This window comes from Nuphar pumila, chromosome 1 (genome assembly GCF_984573655.1).
Source record: "Nuphar pumila chromosome 1, dmNupPumi1.hap1.1, whole genome shotgun sequence".
Taxonomy (NCBI): domain Eukaryota; kingdom Viridiplantae; phylum Streptophyta; class Magnoliopsida; order Nymphaeales; family Nymphaeaceae; genus Nuphar; species Nuphar pumila.
Window position 1 is genome coordinate 176569541 of NC_143249.1, and position 9890 is coordinate 176579430.

A 9890-nucleotide genomic window follows, 5' to 3' on the forward strand; every position below is an offset into this window, starting at 1 on the left:
CAACATGAGTAGCAATAAACGAATGTGTTGCTCCAATATCAAACAACACTCTAGTTGTAATGCCCCAAAACCTTAACCAGAAAATCATGAGAATTTTTTTAAACAAGAACGAAAATCCTTTTATGTATAAAATCATCTAAAAGAATTGGGTGGATTACAGATCTAACAAACCATCCATTGAATTAAATTGAATTCATTAATCACATAGTTGACTTAAATCAATCTCATATGTTTTAAAATAAATATCAAAGTCCAATAACAAAATCACGTCCAAGACTAAATGTCTGGAAAAAGAAAAAACTTGGCTCTTGTCTCGCTACAATGTCACGCCATCACAAGGCCTCATCAGTTCTAATCTTATTAGGACTTATATAAGGTTTAAATGAAATATTAAATCCCCAAAATATGTCATTGTATACAGATTCTAATCTATATAAATCATATTAGAAACCCCTACCTCGATTTGCCTAAATTGGTAGATGTGATAACCGAACGACCAGTTCGTTGGCTAGAACCGTACACCTGTTTCAAAGTGTGGCTGCAATACCTTGGTTGAACTCCCTTTAATGGAGTTTCATAACTCCTCAACGCCAATGAAGGAAGGGGAGAAAACAAGAGAGAAAAGAGGAAGAGAGGAAATAAGAAAGAGAGAAGAAATGAAATAAGAGAAAGAGGGGGGCGTGAACCCCTCCTCCTGTAGAGGGTTTAAACTTTCCTAAATCTAATCCTCTAAGACTCCTAACCTTCCTCTAATTCCAGCCTCTTGTTTCCAAATTTTATTTCTTTTCCTTGACTTTATACTATGTATTTTACTAAGTTTATACATTATATATTATAAATATACTACATAATATATGAAGTGTATTGCATATATATATATATATTGGCTTACCTGTTAAAGAGGTTTCAACCAAGTACAAGAGAGCCCACAAAGATGGGGCATCTCCTCTTGTGCTCAAACTTAACAAAACCCTAGTGTAGTTACAAGTCTTGTTTCCTTTCCTCTTAGCTAACCTTTTTCAATTTAGAAGGCTTTGACTTTCTTAACTCCTTTGAGGAAAAGATTTCAGCCATCTAAGGAGGGCCCACTAAGGTGAGACATCCCACCTTAAGGGGTCTCCAAATGGGTTAACAAACTCTTCAATGTTTTTAGTTTAGAAAATCTTTATTTTCTTCTATTTCTTTTCTTTTAGCTAGGTCTATTTTAGGCAACTTAGAGGCATGACTAAATCCATAACCTCCACTTAGATATTTTATTTTTCCCTTTTTTTTCAATTTTGCTAAGTGTGAAATGTCACATAAGATGGGCCCACATAGGGGGTGTCCCAACTTATGGACTGCTACATAAATAAAACCCAATTTAATTTAGATTTTCCATTCCATAAAATTTCTATTAAATTCTATATGGCTTTTCAATTTGGACTTCAAAGCCAACCAAAAAATCATATTACATCCATATCCAAATAAGATCCAAATTCACCCAAAATTATACTTGATTTGATTTAGATTAAATTTAATAATTAGTCCTATTAAATTCTATTTTTTTTCTTAAATTTGTTTTTGAATGTGAATTTCATTGAAATTAAATTTTGATTATTCATGAAACATCTTCTATAATTCATCTTAGACTTAAATGGCATTTTCATATTTCTTTTACATGAATTTTTTATTAATATTATTTTTATATTTAAACTATTTTAAAAATTCATAGGCGTTAAGTATCATTGTAGCCTGAAATAGGGATAGTACCTTCAATAACATTTGCATCCTCTTCAAGCTCGGCTACAGTAGTAGCATAGATGCAACTCGTAGTCTTTCTTTGTCTTTGAGGCAGATGTTGTTGTGGCTACTTAGACTGCTCTTCAGTTGCATGTTTCTCCTTATTATTCTTCCTTTGATGGAACTCCTTAATGAAGTGGCACATCTTGGTTCACTGCAAACAAGATTCTATGTTCTAGAGACACAACTTTCCTTCATGACCTCGGTGGCACTTTGATCATCGAGTATCCTTTTAGTGTTGGTGCCTCTTGGCTGGTGGTGGTGTGAATTTATTTCTACTTGACCTCTTTTTATCACCATTCTTCTGTTCGCCAGACTTTTGATGTCCCAATTTCTTCCAAGGAGTTTTTTGACAATCAGAACATTCATCCTCCATCAGGGTAGCCACCTCGATGGCTTCATCCAAAGTCCTTGATCCACGTGAGTAAACTTTCATGTGCAAGGTTGGACTCAACTTACGAGCAAACTTCATGGCCCATTTCTGGTCCGTCATGTAAAGGTTGGGGCAATACCACTCTAAGTTGTGATAGCGGGTGATGTACTCCTCCAGGGTGCCCTTCTGTGGCAGGTCTAAGAATTTATGCATCTTCTTATCGTGAGTGTGCTTCAAAAAATACCTTGCGTTGAACACTTCAAAAAACTTGGCCCATGTCACTGGCCCATTCTGAAACATGACAGCATGGGTAGTCTTCTACCATTTCTCCACCTGATCCTTTAGATGTTATGTCCCGTAATCAACCTTCTAATCCTCGAGAACCTCCAAAACTTGAAAGATGTGTTCGATCTCTCAAATCCAATTTTTTGTGATATTTGGATCTGCCTTTCCTATGAAGGTCGGTGGTGCCATCTCCATGTACTTTTTATAAGACATACTGCCTCTTGCAGCATGTCTATCTTGGGCAACCTACTGTAAGTTCGCCTATATGGTCTGAATCGCGGTTGCATTCTGTTCAACAACCCCGCAAGGTTGTCCATAATGTCTATGATGTTATTGCACATGTTTTGTCATGCCATCTATTAATAAATATGAATCACAGTGAGTTTCTAAGCATGTTCTAGGTTCTCCCATACCAACCTGTCGTGTACTGCTCCTAACATATGACTATGTTTTCGATTACACACAAGGTTTTCTCAAATAACAATTTAAACCAAGGCAACTCTTACTGAAATAACTAAGTTGGGATATACTTACTATGATGTCGAATCACTACTGTGTTAGAATCATTATACTCTTTTTCTTAGGCTCAATTGACTCTGATACCAAAGTTGTAATGCCCCAAATTTTTTATCAAGAAATTTAAAGAATTAAAAAAAAAGCCTTAACCCTTTTGAAAACACAACGAAAGTAATAGCCAAACCATAAACAAACCTGATTCAACTTGAGTGAGTTACAATCAAACCATAAGCATACACATGATTGAAATAAGAGATTTAGTCTCATTCATTCACTTAAATTAAAATAGCCAATCATTTAATAATTCAAAGTTTTGACATAATCAAAATGACTTAAATATCCAACATCCAAAACATAAGTCAAATATTCAGGAAGAAAGCTATGGTGTCCGTCCTGACACCACTCCAAGCATACCTCATCACCCAACCTACTCATTACCTAAAAATTGTTAAAAGTAATGGGTCAACCTGAGCCCCAGTAGGTAACCCTCTATCATATAAACAAGAAAAAAAAAATTCAAGTACACAAAGCATGAAATTGATACATCAAACAAGACATATATCATAGATCCAAATTAAATTCAAACACAAACAAACATATAGGTAAATATATAAACACTAAACTTACTTTTTTGCATGGTACCTGCATCTAAACTCATCAATAATCAAGATCATACCCAATTGCATAATACTTATATCATCATAAAACATGCGAACCTCATTTTCTAATCCATTAATTTTTCTTTTCTTGCTCTATAAGGGTACACTCTTAGAGACTCTAACTTTATTTCAACTGATCTGATGGGGTGTTCATTATGCCATGTGTTTTATTATCCTCATGGACTCAGAAGGACCTGCAAACACCAACTTAATTGATCCACAACTGAAAAACACTCTAGTGGTCAAGGGAATCGATTCATACTTTGCAGAATCATGAAGTTACCTACCTAAACCTCATTAGGTAGTCCTGGTTCCCTACGCCAAGTATAGTGAACCGAGAAAATGCCTTGCTCTCCAAAACAACCATATATTTCCTTGGTTGTGTGTACTGCCTACCCTCTCTAAGGTAGACAATGGTTTGAACATGTTACTTAGTGTTGATTAATTAGACTCACAAGTCAACTCAAGTGCCTCAGCACCAAGGACGCCCCAACCTGAGCTTTCCTCAAGATACTCTCACAAATAACACAAGACAAACCTCAACCCATTCAAATCAAGCTCTCAGGAACATATCCTCGCTCTGGGATACCCTTAAGCCCTGACTCACAGTAATATACTCTCCTCAAGAGTACCCTTGAGTCATACCTCTTCTGAAGTTTAAGTGTGTATCAACATATATTACAATCATTCATTCATATGGTGCATACAAACACCACAGTAATTCCATGAAATCAAACTCACCCCTGAGCTAAGTGCGTATGACCCCTCATGACTTACCGCACATGCAACATACTATAAATACATCACCCAACATAATACATGATGTCCATGCCCACAACATAAATCAATAATGAATCACTCATGCAAATTAGCTATTTCATATAATTCATCTCATTATGTTATATCACATCAAGTAAGCATGACATTCCACATAACATCACACTTATTCAAATATCATGAGGGCATACAATAGTTATATACAATCTTTATGTTATACCTTGAATCACAATTTCATAACATTCATGTAGGTATAATAGGTATCATATAACATAGGTTCACAATATAATGCATAAAAACAACATATAGCAGAAAACACACTATTATCCTAGGCTCTTCCACGCTGCACACAGAGATCCATAGGACTGTCAAAAATTTCAAGTGACAACAACATGTGTTCCCCAACATCTTCAAGTAATGGATGCAAAAAATCGGATATATCTTTATTGCAATAATTTTCATACTAAAACTAGTTTTTTTTTCAACCAACATAGGTTCATGATTCTGCTTTGAAAAGGAGCATAGATTCAACAATCCTCTTGAAGGTTTCTAAATTTCTCCATTTTTCTCAACATAGCCTTATATATTAGCTTTCAAAGGAATCCATTATTGGAGCAGAACTCCATACCCAAAATTTTAAATATTTTTTGGACCAGACCCGTCTCTGGAGAATGCATAGGTCCTGATTTTCTGCAAAACCATAATTTTACCAACTTGGATAAAGCTTTGTCACTCATAGGCAAGATTTCTAATTTTTTCATTAAGTTATTCCTTTCAATTTCCATATATGCATTAAATAATCAACATAGCATGTAAATCATATAAACAACCATTATGTATGATGAGATCTATCACATATCGTCTACATGTCTAGATCATCAAACCTAATACCCTTACTCCAAAAAAATAATTTCTCAAAAATGTTTTTTTTTAACCTCCTACTCATGAGGTATATCAAAACAAACCATTTTAAAACCTCTCATGCTAGTTCTATGGTTGATCCACCCATGGATCGCCATAGAACTCGCTATTGCATACTCTATGCATCAAAATTCCGATCCAAGCCTATACAACAGAGGTACCTACCTTGTTCATCATCCCATATGTTCGCAAACATTCTTCTCCCATCGTAGCTCCACGTTGCAACCACAAAGGTTGTTATACACCTACCTAGGTGTGGAAGAGGAGAGAGGAAGAAGATACACAAAGAGGGAGAGAGAGCAATAAGGGGCATGAGGTTTTGGGAGAGTTAGGAGAGAGAAGAGAGAGAAATATGCAAAGAGAGATAGATTGGCATGTGAGGCTCCCTTTCTTGTGGGCCTCACACAAAAATGGAAAGGTGAGAGGGGCGCACCCCCTCCTTCCCATTCGGTGTCTCCTCACTCAAGGTAAGACAACATTTCCTTTTTCTTTTCTTTTCTTTTCTTCCTTTATTATTTTTTCTTTCTATATTTTTCTTTTGATTTCAAACTCATGCCATAGAGAGAAGGGGGGTCAATCCTCCCTTCTTAGGTAGGTAGGTCGCACATGGGGCGAGCCTACCTACATTCTATAATTTCTTTATTTTTTTGAAATTTTAAAACTTCTTATGAAAATCCCAATCTAGGTTTCCTATTTAATCCTGGATCTAGAATGGATCCACTTCTATTTGGATCAACCACAACCCATGACCAATTCCAAAATGAATTTCGGATTTATTCGAGATCCAAATTCAAGTACTAAACCAAAATTAATTTAATTGGATCCAAAACCAAATTAAACTAGATTCTCATTCATCCTCAAATTTTAATTTCTCTTTGAATTCAATAATTAAGTTAAATTCATTAAATATTTTAATTCATTCATAATTATCTTATAGGTTTTCCTTTGTTTCAAATTTTATTTAATAAGAAATAAAATTCTAAATTGCGCAAAAAATTATCTTTATTGATTTAAGTATATGTCAAAAATTTATAGATCTTACATGCTTCTCCCCTTAAAGAAATTTTGTCTGCAAAATTAAACACTTACTCGAATAGATGCAGATACTTTCCTTTAATGCTTGCCTCTGCCTCCCATGTACAATCTTCGATACCATGGTGTTGTCAGCACAACTTGACTAGGGAAATAGTCTTCATCCTCAACACCTACTCCTTACGGTCCATGATTTGAATTAGGTGTTCCTCCATGATGAAGTTTTTTCCTAACTCAACATCCTCATATTGGATCACATGAGACAGGTCAGGTACATACTTTCTTAGCATAGACACATGGAACACATCATAGATTTGTGCATTCAAATACTTCATAAGTTGTTGCACCTATCCTCTCCAGAACCTCGAATGGTCCAACATATCTGAGACTAAGTTTTTCTTTCTTACCAAATCTAAATACACTCTTGATAGTAGAAACCCGAAAAGAAAAATAAAACTTTCTACCTCGAATGTGAGCTCTCAAAGTCGTCAGTCTGCATAGCTTTTTTGCCTACTTTGAGCTGTCAATAGTCTGTCTCAAATCTTTCTCACCTGCTCCGTATAGTTTTCAATCATCATTGGCACCTTGACCATCCTTGCACCGACATTATCCTAGTAGACTGGTGATCGGCATGGTCGTTCATATAATGCCTCATAAGACACCATCTCTATGTTGGAGTGGTAACTATTGTTACAGGCAAACTTTGCCAAAATATGTTTGTTTCACTTGCCTCTCCAGTCGAGGACACATGCTCTAAGCATGTCTTCTAATGTCTGGATTATCCGCTCTGAGTGTCCATTTGTCTGAGGGTGAAAGGTTGTCTTGAAGTTAAACTGCGTACCTGAGGCCTTATGCAACCGACCCCATAACTTGGGTATAAACCTCAAATATGAACCTTCTGTAACTGCACTATCTCTTTCCCATATAAATTCGTCAGGCTCTCTAAGGTCTGACTAGATCTTATAAGAAAGAAATGGGCTAACTTGGTGAGTTGATTAACTGTCACTTAAATAGTGTCCTTACCCCTACAGGTCTTAGGTAAGCTAACCACAAAATCCATCATGATTCCTTACCACTTTCATTAAGGGATCTCAATATGTTGCATTAACTCGTCAAGTCTTTGGTGCTCTATCTTGATCTACTAGCAGGTTAAACATCTAAACACATATTCAACCACTTTCATCTTTATACTCGTCCACCAGTACTTGAAAAGTTAAATGGGTACAGGTGAAAACAACTTTCACTACAAATGTATAAATTTAATTAAAGTTGTCTAAGATATTTACCTCCTTTGCATATCCTTATACATATTGTTACTACCAGGGTGGATGGCGTACCTGCTCTTGTGCACCTCATTTAGAAGCTCCTCTTGAATATGTGGGTCACTGGGCACCGATAGCCTGCACCCAAACCATATGCTCATATCTTATTCCAAATGCAGAGTCAACTCATCCTGCTTGCATGAATCCAACATATGTATGAACTGTGGATCCTCTTTCTGTTTCTCGATAATTTGATCCATCAGTTCGATCCTTGCAGTTATATTGGATCTGCTAATTCTTACCTGATATGATCCAAAAGGATTTTACTCAATAAGATCCTCAATCATGCTTCAAAGACTAGCCAACATACTACTCATTTTCCTGCTTAAGGCGTCTGCCACTGCATTTGCCTTTTCTGGTAGTAAACAATTATGAACTTATAATCGTGTATGGATTTAAGTTATTTTCACTGATGCATGCCCAACTTCTTATGTGTAAACAAATACTTGAGGCTCTTGTGATCGATGAACACCTCAAACTGCTCACCATACAAGTAGTGCCTCAAATCTTTAAAGCGGACACTACCATCGCTAACTTTAGGTCGTGCATAAGATAGTCACACTTGTGCACCTTCAACTCACGAGCTACATAAGTTCTAACCTTTTCCTTATGCATCAACACACACCTTAGACCTATGCCCAGGGCATTTGTATAGACAACAACCCCTCATCTTGCTTTGATGGCAGAGTCAATACTAGCGTAGATGTGAGCTTTTGTTTCAATAACTAGAAGCTCTCCTTGCACTTGAAATCCCAAAAAAAAATCACTCCCTTCCAAAGGGGCTTGGTCATTGGCAGAACAATATGTGAAAAATCCTAAATAAAATGCTTATAATAGCTCGCCAATCCAAGAGAAATATGAATATCACTACCATTTTTGGCCTAGCACCAATCTAACATAACCTCCACATAATAGAAAAAACCAATTTTCACTTTTAAGGATCCCAAAATGTCATACAATCATCTATCAATTAATAGAAAGAATTTTTCACCTTAGACGAATCTACAGAAAGAACACATGGCTTAATAATTGAATCTTGTCGAGGTAGAGCTCATACTTAGAGAACTTTGCATAAAGCTGATGTTTTCTTGGGATCCTTAGAACGAACCTCAAGTGTTCTTCATACTCTTCCACACTCTTAGAATATATCATAATATCATCTATAAAGATATTCACAAACTGATCCAAATATAATTGAAAAGTCTTGTTCATGAGATCCATGAATGTTGCTAGAGCATTTGTGTGTTCGAATGGCATAATCACGAACTCGTAATGCTTGTATCGTGTTTTGAACGTTGTCTTATGGATGTTCTCATCCCTAATGCTAAGATGGTGATAGTCTGATCTAAGGCCAATCTTGGAAAACACCTTTAAAATAATCAACAACTTGAGTTAAAATCTATATCTAAATGATTCTTCTTTTCTATAAGGTATAAACTCAAAATATCAAATTTAAAAAATTCAAATCAGGATTTACCTTAGACTTTTGTAGTTGATTGAATAAATCCTCGATCCACATTAAAAGATATTTATTCTTGATTGTGGTCTGGTTCAACATCATGTAATCGAAGCAAAGCAACATAACATTGTCCTTTTTTTTCACAAACAAAACTGGTGCTCCATACAGTGATACACTCGGTCGAATAAATTCTTTGTTTGTCAATTCTTGCAACAACTTCTTTGGCTCCTCAAGCTCGACTGATGTCATCTGATATTAAGATTTCAAGATTGAAGTCATTCCAAGCACTAAGTCAATAGTAAAATCAACTTTTTGCACTGGGGGTAGTGCAGATAGCTCATCGAAAAATACCTTTAAATTCTCTCACTACATCTAGCTCCTCTACTAGGGTCATTTTGGGGTCAACCAAATAGACACTGGCCATAAAGGCCTCATAACCACTCACAACCTTTCTCTGAACCTTCAGAGCTGAGATCAATTTTGCTTTCTCTATGGGTTTAACTGCCCTATAATCTAGGACATGCAGATCTGGGAGGACAGATCAGATATGCCTCTCGTGACATACCATACAAGCATAGTGTTCGTACAATCAATCTATAACCAAAATTATGTCATACCCGATCATCCCTAAAATAATTAGGTTGGCTAGTAGATTTTGTTCTGCTATTATTACTTTTACATTTGACAAATAACTATGAGTGATGGTCTTATTGATCGAGGGTGTAACAATTTCTAGCAGATAACCCAATGTGATAGAAGGCAAATAC